Source organism: Montipora capricornis, chromosome 10, assembly GCF_036669925.1.
Source record: "Montipora capricornis isolate CH-2021 chromosome 10, ASM3666992v2, whole genome shotgun sequence".
Taxonomy (NCBI): domain Eukaryota; kingdom Metazoa; phylum Cnidaria; class Anthozoa; order Scleractinia; family Acroporidae; genus Montipora; species Montipora capricornis.
In genome coordinates this window covers 65,811,147-65,831,146 of record NC_090892.1, presented here as the reverse complement: position 1 = coordinate 65,831,146, position 20,000 = coordinate 65,811,147, and the positions used below count along the sequence as shown (strand labels likewise).

At 39.3% G+C, this 20,000-nt stretch overlaps 1 protein-coding gene and 1 pseudogene across 1 annotated transcript in view; both read right to left on the bottom strand.

The window, feature by feature from the left end:
- The window catches only part of LOC138018627 (uncharacterized), a 399,148-nt gene that overhangs the window by 316,024 nt on the left and 63,124 nt on the right, over positions 1–20,000 (bottom strand). The gene's annotated exons all lie outside the window — the stretch shown is intronic.
- Positions 5,134–5,996, bottom strand: LOC138019009 (uncharacterized; annotated as a pseudogene).

Genomic DNA, 20,000 nt, shown 5'->3' with positions numbered 1-20,000 from the left:
GTCTGAAACAATTGAGAATGTCATTGGCTTTTACTTATGCACTATTTTGATGGAGAAACAGATGCAAAGCAGGAAATTAATAGTATGAGCATATGTATGTAACTGTGAAGAGAGTGCCTTCTCATTCAAGCCACGGATTCAGTAGAGGTTGATGACAAGCAAATGACAGACCAACCACCAGAAACTGAGAAGCCAGTTCTTAGTGGAGACCAGAGAAAGTGCATTGAAAATCAACTGCTACAACTGAGAGCATCGCTGTTGAATACTACCTGTCTTCTTTCTCCTGACCATGGTACTGGATTTTTTTCTAACATTGTGAAACAAATTGTGGAGAACTGTGAGACTGTTTTCACCACAGAAGATGTTCTCCAGAAAACAGATGTTTTAGACCCTATTTTAGCTCAGAATATCATTGACATTGTGGAAATGGAAGCAAACCCTGACATCCTGGTCTAAAAGTTAAAATGTCCAACAGTGAAAGTGTCTAGTCTGTTGATAAAACTCAACCTTCATAACCCAAAAATGTATCTTGGTTAAATGTAAGTGTAGTAGTTGTGAAACATTGAAAAAAAAAAAAAAAACATGAGGCTTTGTTTATACGACCTGGTGCAAAGTCAGGATGTTGAAACCCTGTTTTTCACACTGATAAAGGGTCATATTCACCTGAAAGACCTTGTGCAGTGAGGCTAGTTTCCCACAGTGGGAACATCTCTTAAAGGAATTTGTGAAAGCCTGATGGCACAACCAACCAATCAGGACGTTGTATTAATTTTCAATGGTAGAGCCATTTCAGACGAACGCGAGCACAAAGTCTTTCAAGTGAACATGTCCATTTAAAATCACTACCTACCCTCAAAGACCTTCCTTTCAACGATAACAGTCACTCCTCACCAGAACCAGATTGATCAGAATCAATGTCTGACCACTGGAAATTTTTTAGACCAATTTTGCCATCCACCTCTTCAATTCTCCCATGTCAAGACACTCTAAGAGGTTTTGAGGGTGGTTAGGAAATGTAGAGTGACATCGTCCTGGAATTTTACTAAACACATCTCGCTGGGACAATTCCCTAAACATGATTTCAACATCATCAGCAGAGCTCATTGTGCCGTGTACTTTAGATTGGGGAGTGACACCTAAGACTCTGTCAATATTTGTTAAAATAGTTTGTCCCTTTGATTGTGAATGACAATATCTCAGTGCACTTGTTTCATGTACTAGGTTCTTTTGAAGCCTTGCAGAGTGCATGGTCTTTAATATCTCGAACCTCGTGCCCAACCCTCTGATCTATTGGAATGCATCCACCTGCCTTTCCAGTGTCATTGAAGTACTTCCCCCATTTTAACTTTGCATATTTTTCAAATAATCACTTACGTGATTATACTAGAACAATTATTTACCAACATTAACCTCACCTTTTCGCGAATAATTGTTAATTATTGACTTCAAATAGTACTCAATCTATCGAACAGGATATCCATTCAGTTGCAATTTTCCAACTGATAATTTGTTACACCTAAGTTAAGCATATAGTTAATATCATTAACACTTCAGCTTTCAATAAATACGAAATACTCTAACTTGAAGCTCTAAAATATTGACAGTCTAGATAATACATGGTTAAACTACTGACATAATAACACCGGTTTCCACTTTTCAGTTATAATAATAATCTTCCCAATGTTGCTCTTGTGAAGCCACTCAGTCCTTTGTCCTTGAGTTGCTTTGTAGCTCAAGTGGTAGATCTCATTAAACCACCTGAATTTTTTAGGTGTCTGTAAACAACAATAATTTGCTTAATTGTCCAGATAAGTGTGAGGATAACTTCTCTCTTTTGTCTAAAACCCACAATTCAAATATACACTCATTTCATTTATTTTATCGTTGCCAACTCTGTTCTGGAATTTTTAAGTTATAACTTTCTTACTTGACTGAAAATTATGATTTTACAAACTGTGCAGTAAGATTTACATGATAAGTAAATAAACATATTTGTATAGAATGTATATTTTAAAAATTTCAATCCCATGGTGTCGTGTCTTAATCGTGTATTGAAACCGATTCCAATGGATTACCAAGCCACACCAGAAACACTCCGAATCTAATCCGCCATGCTTTAATAATAATAATCCCATCACTCTTTGCACTGCTAGATACATCATGTAGGAGGCACTGAACATACACTACATCCCTCCCTTTTTCCGGAACACTACATGGGAAGCAAACATACTTAACAACTGCTAGAACAAATCAGAGCAAACTTAGTAACTGCATAGATAATGAAAACCTTGACTCTGCCTGGATAAATGTAATTTACAGTTACTAGTAAAGAAAGGAAATGACTCAACAATTTCCTAGCTAAACTCAAACAGTTCTAATAAATCAAGTCGTATCAAAGTCTTTAAAATTCGCCGGCAAATTCTTATGACGAACCGGTCTTGTGGGTGCAGCAATCTTTGCTTCTCCACAATCCGTCTTAAGGTCTGTAGGGTCTGGTCCCACTTCGACAGCGTTCTCTCCAGCCGGAGGATCAACAGCTTCAGCCTCATACTTTTTAAGGTGGGCTTTATTTCTTTCATACTGAACACCTTCAGGAGACTTGATAACAATGCTGCTGTTATTTCTGCTTACAACGTCATACAGTTCTGGTGCAAATGGTGTCGACAACTTGTTCTGCCGCTCTTGTTTTACCAGGACTTTGTCACCTGGAACCAGATCTGAATACTCTGCATGCCTTTTTTCATCTGCATATAACTTAGCCTTTGCTTTCATTTCGCCGTCTCTGTCTCGCACTTCACTTGCTACATTATCTTCACGGAATTCAGGTAACTTGGTCCGAATTTTCCTTCTAAACAGCAGTTCAGCTGGACTCACTCCGGTGGTGGTGTGAGGAGTCGATCTGTATGCAATCAGATATTTGCAAACTTCTTCCTTCCACTGTTTTCCCTCGCCTTGTGCAATCCGCATTCTTTTTAGGAGAGATCGGTTCTGCCTTTCCACCTCTCCATTCGCTTGGGGCCATAATGGCGTGGTCTTTCTATGTTCAATACCACAGTCTTCCAAATACTTCTCAAACTCATTTGAAACAAACTGCGGACCATTGTCACTGGTTATTGATAGTGGTAAACCATGGATCATGAAGATCCTTTCCAGACTCGCAATGATTTTCTCAGATGTCGTGGAACGCATAATCTCAATCTTGAAATAATCAACTACGACCAACACAGAGTCGCCTGATGGTAAAGGACCTAGCAAGTCCAAGGCCAAGTCTTGCCAAGGACCTTGTGGCAAGGGGGTCGACTTGATTGGTTCGGGATGAGCGGGACTGCTCACTAGCTGGCACCCAAAACACGTTTTACAAAATTTTTCTGCCTCTTTGTCGATCCCGGGCCACCATACTTTTGATCTCAGCCTCTGCTTCATACTAACAATACCAGGATGTCCGTCGTGTGCTAACGTAAGAACTCGGGATCTCAACTTGCTGGGTATTACGATTCTGGTACCACGGAGGATAAGCTTGCCAATCACACACAGTTCACTGGCTACAGGTATGTATTGCTTGAGCTGGTCTTTCCTCCAAGTTCCCCCCGCTATACAATTCCGCAACTCACTTAGTTCTTCATCTTCTGCTGATGCATCTTCAATCTCGCGTGTCGTCATTGCGCGTGGAGTGGAGGTTACTGCTACAAATCTGATAAATTCATCTGATACTTTGTGCGCTACCATTGAAACTGGTTAGTTCTCTTCTTGAAGTAAGCGTGATAGCGAATCTGCAATGTTCTGTTCTCCTGGCAGGTATTTTACTTTGAAACTGTATGGTTGTAACCTCAGAATCCACCGCTCAATTCTGGCACAGGGCTTTGATTTGTTTGAGTATATTGTCTCCAATGGTTTGTGATCTGTGTATAGTTCAAATTCAATGCCGTACAGGTACACATGGAAGCGTTCGCACGCCCAAACAACTGCCAACGCCTCTTTCTCGGTTTGAGAATACCGTTTTTCCACGTCACTCAGACTTTTGCTGGCATAACTGATAACTCTCTTTCTTCCTTGTTGCTCTTGAACAAGTACCGCGCCAAGACCAACTGGGCTTGCATCAGCTATAATTAGTGTCCTGGCATCTTTGTTAAAATACCCAAGGGTTTCAGCACTTGCTAATCTGCTCTTCAGCTCATTGAATGCTTTTCTCTGTTCGTTTCCAAACTTGAAACAGACACCTTTCTTTGTCAGTCTACGCAAAGGTTCAGCTACTGTGGCAAAATCTCGGATGAACCGTGCATTGTAATTAGCAAGTCCCAGGAAGCTCCTAACTTCTGATGCATTCTGCGGCTCTCTCCCCTCAACAATAGCTTTCACTTTCTCTTCAGGTGGACCAATGCCCTGGTTTGTTAGCATGAGTCCCATAAACACTAGTTTGGTCATGTGAAACTTACACTTTTCTGCATTAAGAGTTAAGTTCTTCTCTTTCAGTTTCTCCAGGACTCGCTTTAGTCTCTCGTCATGCTCCTTGGTAGTTTTGCCATGTACAATTATGTCATCAGAGATGTTAGCAACTCCCTCACAGTCACTAAGTGCTAGCTGGATAACATGCTGATACACTTCTGGGGCAGAACTTATTCCAAACATAAGGCGCTTATATTGAAACAATCCACAGTGAGTGATAAAGGTAGTAATGCTACGGGAATCTGGATGGAGTTCTAATTGGTGATATCCCCACTTCAAATCAAGCTTACTAAATACTGTGCTTTGGTTCAGGCTTTGCAGCACTTCGTCTACAGTCGGTATGGGGTAGCGTTCTCTGATTATGGCTCTACGCATGTCCACGCATAGCCGAATTTCATCATTCTGTTTCGGTACTACTACTACCGGACTAACCCAAGGTGTCGGGCCCTCTACTGGCTCGATAATATCCATATTTACAAGTTCCTCAACCTTCTTCTTCACCTTGTCGCGAAGGCTGAATGGAGTACGCCTGACTGGCTGGGCCACTGGAGGTACATCAGGATTAACATGTAACTTGACTTGATAGTCTTTCAACTTGCCTACACCATCAAATACTCCTTTGTAATCAGACATGATCACTTCTTTGGACTGCACTGTATCAACTGGAACTCCTAATTTCAACACACCTAGTTACAATTCAGTTTCTCTTCCAAGTAGTGCTTCTCCTTCACCATCAATGACAACAAATTCAGCTTGAACCTCGCTCTCAGCTACTTTCGTCGACGCTGAAAATGTCCCCAAAACTTTTAATGGCTCCTTGCTTCCATACGCATAAAGCTTCTTGTCACACTTCTTGGATACACAGACAATCTTCTGTTGCTTTAGGTCATTCCATACACCTTTGTCTACAATGTTAGTGCTCGCCCCTGAATCAATCACCATTTTCACAACACATCCACCCACAATCACTTCCACCTTTCCAAGCTGTGACGATGATTTTACAGTGAATGCATACTCATTTTCCTCGTCATCATTTTCTCCCTGCATGTATCTCACTTTCCTCATCTCTTTTGGCTTCTTATCGCCTCCACGTTTACGTTCCTTTGTTCTGCATTGCGATGAGAAATGATCAGCACCACCACATGACCTGCAGGTTTTTCCTTTCGCAGTGCATTCCGGGTCTCGTCCGAAATGTCCTTTGTTGCCGCATCGGTAACACGTTTTGTTTCCAGGCTCACCCGAAGTCTTCTTCCCTTTATGATGACGCTTGTTTGCGCTTGAGTCACGAACTTGATTCACGGTAGTGCTTTTACTCTTCATATTCTCCAGTTGGCTTGCACAGCCTCAAATGATGCTGCAGTTTTAAGTAGAACTTCTAGGGTTAAAGTGTCACCTTTCTCAAGCAATTTCCGCCTTAAATCATGGGACGTACACCGCTGAACAACTTGATCTCGAATTTGATTATCCGCCTGATCACCATAATCACAATCTTTCACAACTTGTCGTAACCTGGTCACGAACTGAGCCACCGTTTCATCCTCTCGTTGTTCCATACTTCGGAAAAGATAATTTTGGTACGTCAAATTTACCTTCGGAATGAAATATGCGTTCAACGCATCCACCGCTTTCTCATACTCGACTGCTGTGCCCGTATCAGCCAAAGTTTCGAAGATGTCTGGCACTTGTTCCCCGGCACAGTGCAAAAGTAGAGCCCTTCTTTGCACTTTATTGTCAGCTTTATCTGCTTGGATGATGAGGCCCTTGCTGTCGGCATATAGCGAAAAACTTTTAATCCATCGTTGCCATTGCCGGCCAATGCTCGAAGGTTCGCCGTTCGGATCGAAGGCTTTTACACTTGTTAGTAGATCATCCACTTTTATAGAGGCCATAATTTAACTCTCACGACCTATAAGATTATACTCGTCGCCAGATGTCGTGTCTTAATCGTGTATTGAAACCGACTCCAATGCATTACCAAGCCACACCAGAAACACTCCGAATCTAATCCGCCATGCTTTAATAATAATAATCCCATCACTCTTTGCACTGCTAGATACATCATGTAGGATGCACTGAACATACACTACACATGGGCTCCTGCTTTGGGGCATCCAGTTTATCTTTTATCCATTCATTTATCCAGCTACGACTATTTATTTCTTTAGTGTGCATTGCTCAATGATGTTAGAAAGATAAAAAAAAGTTCTTGATAAATAATATAAATACAATACATGTATTTATTTCATCTTTTTGTGCAAAATCAAGTTTTACAGTACATGTGACTTTTTATGTGCAAGGAATGACACCAAAAAAGGTCTATTTAATATTTTGTCCCCTCTAAACAGCCATATTGTGGTATACTTTCTCTTTGATATTTCCATGTTTTTTTGCAGCTTATACTACAAGTTGCCCTACACCAAGAGCAAAGTAAAATATAAATGTAATGAACAAACAATGGTGCGTAATGTTCCGTCATGCAAAATTAATGTATACCAATTAGTTCATTGACAATGTTGAGACCAAGTTTCAATATGGGGACATTATTTATATGATAGCTAAATAAAGAAATTTTTACTTTAAATCCTGAATAATTGATGTGCCAAAAGCATTTAAGATCAGCGGCTGTACATTCAGAGCATTTCCTCCATTATATTCTCTGCAGTGAATATGAATGAGCATGGAATGTTAACATCAAATACTGCAAGTAGTTAATAATATCCTGTCAGTGTCATATCAACAAAAATCTGCTTCGCCTTGAATTTGAAATGACACTGCCCTTCTTAATTTAAAAATTACACAGAAAACAAGCCCTCTGCCCTGGTTTATAATTTCCAGACAATACACATTAAAAATGCACATTTTAAAATTTACATAAAGTAAATCAAAAGAGGGTCAAGCTCAATTTTTACCTCCGCAATTAGAATCAATAGACAAAACTTCATTCCAATAAAACCTGAAACCCCTATGGCGGTAACCACCGCATCATTCTTTACTTTTACTAATGTATAGATTTCTTGGAAATATTATCATTACTTTTCAATAATAATTTGCTTGTAGCATAAATAAGACTTGAAGGAGTCACAATTAATCAAGGATAAAATAGGGAAAGATATCGTTTACGTCACCAATTGTCATTAATGTGCCAACCAGAGCCTCACTGGCTGTCGAAACAAAGGATCTTTTGTTCTTGGGGTTGGCACATTTCAATAACAAAAGCAATGTTCATAAACAGATATCTTTCCTATTATCCAATAAAGTAATAAGTTCTTATGTACTAATTGATCCCTTTTAGCAATTTTTTTAAAATCAAGTATACCCTTATGATTACTATGTAATTATGAATATTATTTCGGTTTCATTGAATGAAAGAACGTTAAATTTTAAAGTTAGTATGTACATGTCCTGAGAGTGTTCGCATATGCAAGTCAAATAAACGCAGTGAACTAAGCAAGAATTCACCTTTCGTCTCACAGTTAGACGGAATTCCGCCCAACGTTTAAGAGAATTCAAAACACCTGATAATGCTAAACGATGACTCAACACATACCTCGAGCTCCTTCCATTGATTCGCTGTACGAGCATTTGAATTCTACTTAGATTGAATCGAAGCCTTCGAGATCGAGGATTTCGCTTAACCTTGTTGTAACATTTTCTACAGATAGCACTCTCTTCCCAACGAAGGACTTTGATCGGGTTTTCACACTTGGCGCATTTGCTGCCATACGTCCACTTACATGGAGAAATAAAAGCTGTGAACTTGTAATATTGAGCTTACTCTAAAAGAGCGTTGCTTCCCCCAGGAAACTAAAAGGGTTGCTTACAAAAAGCGTGAATAAAGAGAAAAATCCCGCCATTTGAGGTTTAAGATACCGCCTTCAAGGTATAAAACGAACGATGGAAGAAGCACAAGTTGAAATCATCGCTGCGAACGCCATCTTTGTTCACATCAAAGCGCGCGGTTTGGAAACTGGATGCTACAAGTTTCAACAGCCAATCAGACAAAAGTCTCCTTTGTTCTATTTTTTGCAATCTGATTGGCTAGTTCCGAGCATGCGCTTGCAAGTAATACAGGACTCTCTCTTTTCCCGCCTGGGTTCCAGGCCCATTTTCAGGGCGGGGTAAGATGGAGTCCCGGAACAGGACTAGGGGGTGATACGTTGTTGGCTCACGGGATCTACTTAACTGACTCTTTACATTAATTACCCTTGTCCGCCTGTGAATCACATGTTGATCCAGCGTTATCACATAGAAGAACTGGCCCATTAGGGAGACCCACGTAAATGCCACACGTTAAGTGATCAATCAGCTATGTTGCCAGCATGGTTGTCCTGATAGTGTAGTGGTCATCACACCCGACTAGTGATCACTAGTGACCACAAGGCTAAGCATTGTGGCCCTATCAAGCCCTCCCAATGGTGGAGATATCGTGATGATATCTTTGACCTTTGGCAAGAGGGCTCTGCTGTACTGAATTCCTTCACTGAGTACATTAATTCGCTGTACCCAACGATTAAATTTGAATTAGTCCATTCGGAAAGCAAACTTAATGTTCTAGATGTGACACTCCATCTAGTTGATGGTTTTATCCAAATAGATGTTTACTCTAAACCTACTGATAGCCATTTGTATCTTCCTCCATCCAGTGCCCATCCTAAGCATGTTTTCAAAGCAATTCCGTTTGGGGTCGCTTTGAGACTGCGTAGAAATTGCTATAAGGATTGTTTCCTCAACAAAAGGCTGAAGGAGTATAAGAGCTACCTAGTTGACCAGGGATATCCAGAAGAATTGGTCTCACGAGAATTTTCTAGAGCGGCGAGCATTCCTAGAAATGATTTACTCCAAGTCAAAGTCAGAGATTCCAAAAAGATTTTTCCTTTTGTTCTTACATATAACCCTAATTTACCGTCTATTAATGGGTTGATTAAAAAGCATTTTCATTTTTTGCTCTCTTCGCCAAAACTTAAGGAGCTTTTTCCACCGAATTCCATAATTTCATCCTTCCGCAGGTCTAAGAACCTCAAGGAAATTCTGGCACCTTCTAAGTGAAGAAAGGGCTCACCAGAGTCGATTACATTGCCATCAGCGGGGTGTTTCACTTGTAACAAAACCAGATGCGATCTTTGTAAGAACTTCTTGGTCAACTCGCAAACCTTCTCGAGCGCACAAACGGGTAAAAAATATTTTGTTCGGCAGAAACTCTCGTGCAATTCAGCGAATGTTATTTATTTGGTTCATTGCAAGAAGTGCAATCTCCAATATGTCGGTTCTACCACGACCGAATTTAAAGTTAGATTTAGAAATCACAAATCTTCTATGAAAACAAACAAAAAAACCTACGAAGTTGCCTCACATTTTAACCGAATCCCACATGTGTTATCGGACTTTACATTTCAATGTATTGACCAAATTCAAAACAGTACGCCCGAGAACACTGAAAATTTATTCATCACCAAAGAAGCATACTGGAGTGCGCAGTTGTTTTTCCCTTTCACCTTTTGGGCCGAATAAAAGAAAGAATTCCATTCGAAAAATCGCATCCACTATACTTGACCTTAGCAGACTTAGGGCAAGTTGTTGCATATTTCTTAAGGTGTTTTTTAACACTGAATTTTTAAAAAAAGGCCTTCTGTATGCTCTAGATAGTTATAGGTGTTAATTGTGGTTATTTCAGTGTTCAGGAGCCCCCTTTGGGGATTCCTATTGTTTTCTTTGAATTTCTTATGTAACCGGTTTTTCATTCATTGTTGTAAAACCCTATTTAAGTTGCAGATTTTTCTACCGACTCTTTTGTAACTGAAGAAGGTCGAGAGACCGAAACGTTTTATAGAATTTTATTTTTTTTTCGGTTTCATTTTTCACCAGTTATAACAATGTTATAACAATGCTATAACAATGTTTTTCTACTCAATATAGTTTCATATGGACTTTATAATTAATACAAGTCTGTTTCGTAGACCAACAAGGAGTTGGTCCACTCGTCAGTTAAATTCCGTGTACACTGTCGAATCGCTGGGGTTTATATACATCAGCAGCGTGATCGTTACAAGATTCAAACTTGAAAAACAATAGTAAAGAAGCATGTGTAAATTTATGATTGGATCTTAAGGATGCGATTGAATCTAAGGAGAAAATGTCACTTGTGCCTGCAAGTTGTTACGAGTTCATTACGTTTGTTGAGCGTTGCCATCGCGGTCCGGTCTATATAGAATATAGAATTTCTCAGTACTACATAGATTACATCGTTTAGTAAGGCTGCTATAAGATTTAGCCTTGGCTAGAATTGTCCAGGAATTTAACTGATGAGTGGACCAACTCCTTGTTGGTCTACGAAACAGACCTGTATTAAAGTCCATAGAAGATAGTAGAAAAACGTCTTTCACAAGCATCTAATACGTGTAGATGTTTTCTTCATGAAGCACTGAATATATAAAACACAAATGAAGACAAGACACGTTTATAGAGAAGCACATTTTCCTGTTAAATATTGCTTTGAAGTGGTTCATTATATTTTGAATTATACACGAATTTAGTTAGATTGATTGATTTAAAATGAATCATTATATTGAGAAACATAACTGACAATTTTAAACTGATACTATTCTTGTTCCCCTTAAGAATAGTACCATTTTGATGCTGGCAACATTTCAATTTTGTTAAATGACAAGACATTAAGGTTTCTGCTTTAGAAAAAGCTGCTACTCAACTGAAGGGTATTTCCAAGCACATGCCAACCTGCAGACCTGTGGTTACCCAAGGACTACATGGATGCATATTTCCTACGTCTTCTGAGCTAAATCACTGTACTACAATTTCACACAGTTCTACCTACTGCAACCTTTATTAGTCATGTACAATTATTACTGCTTTATCAGTACAAACCCAGTGCATTATAAGCGAAAATTTAAATACCCTGCCTATATATGTCACATACTGGTTAGCATCGCATTATTCTAGAATAACCAGTAAAACGATTAGAGTTAATAAAAAAAACAAAGGCTTTAAGTGAGAATTTAGATTCTCCCTCTAAGAGCCTTGTATCTTCTTGTCAAAAACAGGGAGTATTTGACATTACCTCAAAAATCACGTAAGGCTTTTTCCGCAAACCCCTGCACTTGATATGCAATCCCAGAAAAGGACACGATAAAATCTTGAATACAGTGTATAAGATTAATAAAGTAACATCTGGAACATTTTGTGTCATATTGACTGCTTATTTTAAAAAAATGTACCCTTTCTTGAACTTGACTATAGCACTGACAGTTTTGCAGTCTGTGTAGCTACATCGCGCATTTTTCTTACCTGAGATGAAGTTAACTTCACTCCACATGCACAAACCAATGATGCAGACGGTGATGATAAATTGGGTAAAATATTGATATATGAAGGGAACCTTTCTTTGGTTATACATGTGTCAGCTGTTACTAACATTTGTTTTGGGCAGTGGGATTCAAATGCAAGTATCTGACCTTTCTTCTTACGTTCTACATGAGTCACAGTTTGGTTATCGTCAGAACGTAATGTTAAAGGAAACACTGTGTGCTTTCGTTTTAATAAGACAAGTGTCATTTTCACTTACATTTTCAGTGAATACAGCCTGGAAAATGTTGGCAAATGCGCCAGTAATATTCCTGTTTCTCCTTTTACCCAAACACTCACGATACCTTGAGTCCGAAACACGTTTAATAGAAAGCTCACTTTGCTAGCAACCAAAACGAATTCCCGAGTGACCATTCAATCGTTTCATCCCTAGTTAGGAAAGTCAAAATCGAAGTTCCTGCAAAACCTTGGTGAACAAACCGGACAAGATGGCGAAACAACAGTGCCGTGTATAAGAACACACGGAAGTGACTCGAGATTTGCTGTTCGCCGATTGGGCTCAATTATACAAAGGATTTTTTGCGCCCAATCAGGAGCCTGCATTCGCCAAGCCATTTGCAAATGGTCTGGTGAGAATCGTACCCAGGGGCTCTTTCACCTGTTCTTGAAAACTTTCGTTGCCTTTCTGATTCTCCTGCCCTGACTACCCTGCCCTGGGTCTCCGAGGATGCGAGTAAACACGCGGCGGTAACTTGATCACGGTGCCCGCTGAATTCGATGTCACTTTCGATTTTGCGATTTTCTTGTGCAGCCAAAAAGTACAATCAAAAAAATTGAAAACAGCAAAAATCTCCCAAAATGTTTTTTCGCGGTTCAAAATTAACGTTGTTTTCATGTCGTAAATTTTGTTGCTGATGTCAAAATCTTTTTTTTCTCAATCGACCATCCTGAAAACTTCCTTCTGCTCTTCCCAAAACTGTGTATCAATATTTATTTACTTTTACATCAATATTTGTTTTTCATAAAGCAAGCTAACAAAATCTGTACCTTGCTTAGTTCACATTTTTGAGCGTTTAAATAGAACACCCTAAATCTGAAAAAAATCCGGCTTCTTTAGCGAATAAGGCCACAGTGTCTGTAAGCCCAAAAATATCGCAATTACATCTTTGAAGTGAAATGTTCTCTACCAAACTTTGTTTAAATGGACCCATCAAGTGAATTCAGTTAACTGTTAAGGTTCCTTAAATAAAATTTCGCATTTAGCGACCATAGTTTCATGCACCTTGCAGCCACAAGATGGCAGGATTCCATGTCCCGAGGACAGAAATCTTGAAATTTTTTTAACTTCCCACATTGATTTTTGTTCATTTTTGGACAATGTGGTGGTAATTGTAAATAAAATCTGCTTCTGAAAAGAAAAGTAGGGGTCGCCGAACATCCAAGATCGTTAAATCCAAGCAAAGCTATAGCAATGGCCATCTGCCCTATCATTCTTCATTTTGGAACTTAGCGCGCGCGCTCGATGCATGACGTGGGATGTGAATTTGCGTGCGCTGTAAGGATGCGCAGTAGCAATGGGCGCGAACGTCCTTAAGCGCCCGGTCAACAGCATAGAGTCGAAACAGAACCATATTTTACTAAATCTATCAGTTGAGAAACCCACCGGAATCGCGAAATGATGGAAGTCTCTGCTTGCTACAAAACTGTTTCCGTGATTGTACTTATTTGACGCCAGGAGTTCACACAAATGTTGACCAGAGTTATTGTCAGGCAAGGTGGCAAAATTGAAGGAGAAACATGACGTGTTGACAAGACATTTCAAGGCACAGTTCGAATAATCCATAGAATACATATGACATGAAGCCAAAACGTGAGAAATATTGAACATCTGATGAAAAAACTTCTTGAAGGTTGCATAGTTTACCTCTTGATATTCGCCACGATGGAGATGTAACAGTTGTGCCTAAAACAAGAAACATCCAACATTATCGACGATATGTGTCGTAACATGCTGTTTAAATCCAAGACATTTTTGCACCTCTCGCAAATCAAAGTCTTAATTTCTCATAGATGAAATATACCCTGTTATAAGCGACTCGCCAAGCCTCTCGGTTGCAGCGCAATTCAGTCACTGACAAAGGTACTTTAAATCAACGGTCTCAAGCCAACAACAACTAACTTGTCAGAAGCTTATCCTTGTTTCAGCAGCAGAAGCAACTGAGAGTAATTATACAAATATTGTTTCGTCTACCGTTAAACTGTTTGTTGATTATATTAAGATCTCTCATGTCAACTGAATCATGTCAACGACACACTAGCTCTACAGTCCGACCTGGTCAAAAGTACACAATCTTACATTCTGTCAAACACAGAGTTAAAAGTCTGTCAACTGTGTCATAGGACCTTGACGTAAATGTGTTGAGAGACTTATCCTGGTCAGATTATGTGAGCTCATGTGGATGTGACAGTAAAACAAAGCGAATAAAGTTTTAGGCCTACTTAAGCGTACAGTCGGACTTAAGAACAAGGATGTCTTTTCCCGTTGCTTTATTAGTCACTGGTAAGACCTATATTAGAATACGCACGTCCTTTATGTTCTCCATACTTAGTTGAAGACAAATTAAGGATAGAAAAAGTGCAACGAAGAGCATCAAGGATTGCTCCTGGTCAGAATCCACGTGAAATGGCTTCCGAAGAACGATGTATACTGCTATCCTGAAACACCCTCGAACACCAAAGGGTGTACGGTTTTTAGTAGAATGCTATAAGATAGTGTTTGGGCTAAATGGCCCGGACTTTTGTGATTTCAAGGCTGTAAAAGTAAAAACACTAGGGCTAATCATCCATTCAGTATCCAGAAAAAATTGGCAAAAATTGACCCTTTTCAGTTCTCTTTCTTTGTAAGGATTGTTAAAGACGGGAATAATTTGCCGAAGCACCTATTCGGACATGACAGATTCCAACAAGATTTGAAAAAGTAGATGAATGTGTATTGATTCAGTTTTTTTTATATGCAACTGATTTTATAGATCCTCCTTAAATATTATTTAGGTAAACACCTTTTAGGTTTAGATTTAGTAAGGGGACTCTTCACAGGGCTTACCTTTCAAACGCACAATTTGAATAAAGTATCATTATTAATGTATTTCTCATAAAATAGGAGTCATATTACAACTGAAGAAGGATCTTCCGGGTAAGTGCGGTGTAAAGCCGTTAAAGAATACCAGAAACCCATAAGGGTTGAAACGTGTAACGGCCCCTTGTGTGCTGGGAAACAACCTTCTGAATATTCAATTTGCTAACTACTATTTTTGGAACAACAAGAGCGAGGGGTTTGCAAATATGGTATTTAGCACTGAAACGTTCAACCAATCAGTTCCCACTGAATATTCGGAAGCTGTGAACGCGCGTTACACGTTTCAACCCTCATGGGTTTCTGATGGTACAAATACTCTGGTCGATGATATGATAAGTCAACGAAGTCGTGATATTATTGGTCGACTGTCAGTTGAGCAAAGCTGTCATTGGCTGTAACTGTAAACAGTGATTGGTGCGTCTCCATCTGTCTAGCTCTTATACACGTCTGTACATGTATTGTTAGTTAATTAGTCGGTCAGTGTGTTGATGTCGTCGATAAGTCGTTTGTAGGGTGCTATAAGCTGTAGGCATCAGTTCTAAGTACGATCCGGTGGTAATAATTAGTATTGTATATAACGCATTCAGCAGAGTCCCAGTCGATTCTTTAGTCTGTCAGTATAGTACGTGGTGTTCAGAAATATTATATTTGATGTTACTATTTCTCGTCCCTCGTTTGTGTTCAGCCAGTGTTGCGTTTGGACTTCTGCCGGTCTCATCGCTATGAGTGGCCTGGCAGTCAAATTAGTCAAGTCAAATTAAGTACTTATATAGCGCATGATCCACAGGTAAATGATCTCAAGCGCTTAAAATTAACAATAAGGTTATTTACAGTTGTATTTTACAGTTACAGTTACAGTTATATTTACAGTTGTATGATTATATTTACAGTTAAAAATTAATAATAAGGTTTTTGAAATAAAAATGTCTTAAGTTTTGTTTTGAAAGATTTTAAATCGTTCTCTAATCTAAGTGATTTTGGAAGTTTGTTCCATTCAAAGGGTGCTGCCACTTGAAAAGCTCTGTCTCCTGTTGTCTTGCTTGAGTTAAAAGTTGGTGGAGCCAATAAAACTTCATCATTAGATCGGAGATTGTATAGTGATTTCTTCTTGACTTGAACTAGACTTTGAATGTAATCAGGTGATAGTCCATGTATTGCCTTGAAAGTCATCAATAAAATTTTGTATTTAATTCTTAGTTTGACTGGTAGCCAGTGTAGTTTGAACATTAACGGCGTAATACGACATAAACGTGTAGAATTACATATAAGTCTAGCAGCCATATTTTGCAAGCGCTGAAGCATTTTAATTTGACCACCAGAGCATCCATAAAGAAGGCTGTTACAATAATCCAATCGGGCTATTATCGTTGCCTGTATTAGTGTACGAGCTGACTCATATGTGAGATGCTTCCTTAGTCTCCTTATATTGTATAGATAGAAATGTCCCATAGCGCACATTTTCGTTATATTGGTATCAAATTTCATGTTACGATCGAACCATACTCCAAGGCTCCTCGCTGTAGTAGTTGTTTTAACTTTAGAATTTCCAATTGTCATTTCATCAAGGGATACTTTGTCTAGTTGTTGTCGCGTCCCTATTACCAAGAATTCCGTTTTTTGTTCATTCAGTTTAAGTTTATCTTTTAACATCCATGCTCTGACTGCTTTGATACAACGCTCCATCGATGTTATAGCTTCTATCTCACTTAACCCACTGTCTGGCTTAAAAGACAAGTACAGCTGACAGTCATTTGCATAAGCATGTGCAATTAATTGGTAAGCTGGTTTTGACCACCTCAAAGAGCTTGCTAGCATAGATGGTAAACAGCAGCGGCCCTAAACAGGACCCCTGCGGTACTCCATGAGATAATTCAGTGCTATCAGAGTATGCGCCGTCCACGATAACATGTTGCGAACGATCCGACCGATATGACTTAAACCACGTTAGCGCAGAATCTGTAATTCCAAATGATGTTTCAAGTCTCTGTAGTAAGATCTTGTGGTTTACTGTGTCGAACGCTGCGCTTAAGTCAAGCAGGACTAATAATGTAATATGTCTACGATTCATGTTATGGAAGATGTCATTTACAACTTTTAAAAGTGCCGTTTCCGTGCTGTGTTGCTTTCTGTATGCGGACTGCAGTAGGGGGTACAAATCATTCTCAGCCAGGTGACTATGTAATTGGTCAAAAACTGCTTTCTCTGTTACTTTTGACAGAAACTGCAGATTGCTTACGGGCCTTAGATTCTTATAAGCCGTACCAAGACCGGGTTTTTTGAGGAGAGGCTTGACGAGCGCATCCTTCCACGCTTTAGGGAAAACACCCTGTGATAGTGAACAATTAACGATGGTGGTAATAACAGGTAGCAATTGGTCAAGACAGTCGACCACCAATTGGGTTGGCATTGGGTCTAAATCACATGATTTTTTGGCGGCTTTCTTTATGATTGCGCTAATATCGCCTTCAGACAACTGCTTAAATGATCGTAAAACTTTTGCACATTCCATTTTAGGGTCTGGCGGTACTTCGTGCAAGTCTGATGAAATAGCACATGTGGATTCTATTTCGTTTCGAATGTCATCAATCTTCTTCACAAAGAACCTTGGAATGTCATTTGCCAGTAAAGTTTTATTTAGTTGATCCGGGAATGTAGGAACTAAGTTCTCTTTAATGCCAAGGATCTCATTTGCAGCTCTGAAAAGTTTGCATTGATCAACACTGTTCTCTTCCATAAACTCAGAGTAAAATTGACGTCTTGCCTTATTCAACAGGAAAGTCACATAGTTTCTCCTAGTTTTAAATACTTCTAGGTCTTCCATTGTTCTAGTTCTTCTCCATTTTCTCTCAGCTTTCCTTCGCAACTTTCTCGCACAAACAATGAGCTCATTATACCATGGGACAGTAGGTCTTAAAGTCTTAGTAACAACTTTTAAGGGGGCATGATGCTCCAGCATTGATGATAGTGTAGCATTATATTTTAAGGCCATAGCATTCAAATCTGTTCCACTCACATCTCCTACATACAAATGATTAACCGCACACATGTCGGAATCTTTCAAATCACTTTTCATTTGATTCATATCAATCGATTTTAGCTTTCTGTAGGTGATGGACTTAACAGAAAGGTCAGGTTTGTATAATGATAACCAGCATAAAATGGCAGCATGATCAGAGATGTAGCGATCAATTTGAGGTGATCCATGTACATGTTTTTCAGACATACGAGTGATGATAAGATCTAAAATATGACCATGGAGGTGCTTAGGCATAGTAACATGTTGCTGTAGATTGACTGATTCAAGTAAGTTTAGAAAAATCGAAGAAATCGGATCCTGATGACCTTTGTCTGTATGAATATTAAAATCTCCTGTGATTAGCAGTTGCTCTTTGCAAAGTAAAAGAGATTCCAGATAATCAGAGAACTCGTCAAAGAATACAGATGTAGAGACTTTATGATCTTCGGAATACGGCGGTCGGTAAACTATAACAATGCGCACATTATGGGATGATGATGTCACAATCCACTCTGAGAATTCAAACGAGTCTTTTTGACCACCATCCACTTTTTTTACATTCAGTGTATCACGAAATATAAGAGCAGTCCCACCACCAGTACGTCCAGTTCGTGGATGATCTACTATTTTATATCCAACAGGGCATAACTCCACTTTGACAGCTGAGTCATTTTTTGTAAGCCAAGTCTCTGTAATAGCAATGAGATCTGCTTTGCTTTCGCAAATAAAATCAAACATATCCACTGTCGAAGCATTTGATCTTGTAAACTGCTTCTTGTCTGTCCTAACGTTCGTCAGTAGTTTTCTTCACTTTGATGGATCTCCTCATAATTAGCATGCTAGTTCGTTACTGGCGCTCGCTTAATTTAAGGGGAGTTTCTGCGCCGGCTATAGGTAGTATGTGTCATGCATACATTTATGCCATGATGATGCCTCACCAGGTCGCAACAGATAGCCATGGCTGCCATATGGCCATGGGCGTGCGCGTGAAGTACTAGCCAGACCTCTGGGATGGTGTTTGTCTGATGAGCTTTCTGTAGCCGTTTCCTCCCAGAGTAATGTTGTTATTGGGTATCAAAACTTTCGAAATTTCCTAAACTTTTCCGTTGTATTTTGTGTGCCACAAATCCCGCTTATCCTTGAAATAAAGTCGTTTTGAGAAAAGGGCCGAGCTCTTCCAAACCTGGAAAGCGGTAGTGCTACCATGCGTTTTAGCCACAGGTAACCTTGGATTAACCCAATCACTGGGCTTCGAAAAAAATTGGCCCCTAGCAGTGAGAATCCGTTGGGAGGCCGGTTAAAAAAGGCGACACCATGAGTGAAACGTTTGTTTTTAATATGTCATAAGAAACTGCTTCACGTACGGTATCCAATTTAGTTGCATACATTATCGTTCTTCTTGAAAGCAATGCAGTTAAATCAGCTAATTTAAGGATAAAATACAATTTTTCTAGGTTATTTGGGAGCCTGTTTTTATAAAAAAAGGTAGCAATAATCAAACAATTCAGTGAAACCTTGTATGTACGCTGTAATATCACGGAACACTTACCCCTGAATACTGCCTGTCAACAAGATTGAATACGCTATGTAAACCAAGTGCGAGCCAAACAAAGGATATCGCAGGGTGCATTGTCACAGCTTTCAGAAACTCCTACAAAATAAACGCTGCTGTCAAGAAATGATTTATAATATGACACGTAATCGAACTCTTAATGAAAATTCATAGATTTCCGTGGTTCAAAGTAATAGCAGCAAAACACAGGGTCATTCTTTATGAGTTCAAATTAGCGATGCAGTCATTTTTAACTGTTGCATATAAAATCCAAAAATTACAGCTGAAGGGCCAGAATGAAAGAGTAGAAAAGTTTATCACTTGTAATGCATAGCGCTTGCCAGAGGAAGTTAAGACTTGAGACATATTCGACATCCGATAAAATATATACACTAAAAAAAATTCGTAACTTCGCGCCCTCACTAATATTTACATCATTCGAGATATTATGCCTCTTCCGAAGTTGAACATTTCCATCATTCTGTCTATTGCATCAGTTGCTCTGCATATAGCACGGCAACAAACCAAGATTGAAG